This window comes from Gekko japonicus, unplaced genomic scaffold (assembly GCF_001447785.1).
Source record: "Gekko japonicus isolate JY-2015 unplaced genomic scaffold, Gekko_japonicus_V1.1 scaffold191, whole genome shotgun sequence".
Classification (NCBI taxonomy): Eukaryota; Metazoa; Chordata; class Lepidosauria; order Squamata; family Gekkonidae; genus Gekko; species Gekko japonicus.
Genome location: NW_015175362.1, coordinates 1,330,557 through 1,331,840, shown reverse-complemented (window position 1 = coordinate 1,331,840; position 1,284 = coordinate 1,330,557). Strand labels below are relative to the sequence as shown.

Below are 1,284 nucleotides of genomic sequence, written 5' to 3'. Positions count from 1 at the left end.
GGTTCAGACCCTGCGACATCAATACATAGGCGGGTAGCTGTGTTGGTCTGCAGTAGAACAGAAAGATTCAAACCCAGCAGAGGCTTAAAGACAAACAAGATTTCCAGGGTATAAGCTCTTGAGAGTCAAAGCTCCCTTCATCAGAAACTAAAGGAGTTTTGACTCTTGAAACTTAGACCCTGAAAATCTTGATAGTTTTCAGGTGCTGCTGGACCAATATCAATACATGCCACTGAAGAAAACGTCAGTGCACATCACCATAATGCCTCCTTCAGGCATCCAGTTCAATCATGGTTAACTAAAAGCAGGCACAAATCCAACTTGTAATGTGCATTCAACTGACTACCACTTCCCTCCCTGCCACACCCTTCTGCAGGCAGGACAGTGAAGGAATGGTAGCTGAAGACTACCCCCAGTCACTCATTATACACAACCACCGGCGTTTCCTTCCACAAACCAAACAGTGCACCTACTTTCACAAATCACTGGCAGCCAGAGCTAGTTCGGTGGTCTTCCATTGTGCTCTGTGCAAGAAAGGGTGAGGAGGAACCAGGCATGCACCAGTCTGTAAAATTTAGTTATTTAATTAATTCTCTTTAAAGGATTTGAGCGACCTTTCTCCCTTGCTGAATCAAGGCAGATTACAATATAAATGAAATATTTAAAAAACCCACAACAAATGTGACTTAAAAAGTCACAGTGTAAAAACTCTGAATAGGACTACCAATAATAAAAGCTAAATCAAATGCAGTCCTAAATAAACCTGACTCCACAGCTTAGAGGAAGCATTGGTCCAGTCTAGATGTAACTAAGGCATGGATCACTGTGGCTAGATCTGACTGACCCCGGGAACAGAGGCTGTTGACACAAAAGCTGTAGCTGGGCAAATGCACTCTGAGCCGCAGCAGCCACCTGGTTTTCTAAGGTGACCAACTGGGTCAAACAGCACTTCCAAACTGCAAACCTGGCTTTTCAAGGGGAGTACAACCCCCATCCAAGACAGGGATCTCTTAAGTCCCTGATCTGCCTTTCTACTAACCCAGAGAGCTTTTTTCCTGTCAGGATTACGTTTCAGCTTGTTTAGCCTTATCTCTCCCTTATAATAATTGAATAGCAACGTTCTATATCGCAACGTTCTAAATTTGGCCCCTTTAGTGTTAGGCCGGTGGGACTGCCACTTACCATATCTGCCGACCAATAAGAAGCCGAAGCCCGGTCCCGCCCACACCACCACTGCTGCGAGTCCACTGGGCGTCCCGCCCAGCGTTTCAAGGTCTTTTGCAT

General features: G+C 45.5%; 1 protein-coding gene across 1 annotated transcript in view; it reads right to left on the bottom strand.

The window, feature by feature from the left end:
- The window catches only part of CCDC171 (coiled-coil domain containing 171), a 215,457-nt gene that overhangs the window by 169,352 nt on the left and 44,821 nt on the right, over positions 1-1,284 (bottom strand). The gene's annotated exons all lie outside the window — the stretch shown is intronic.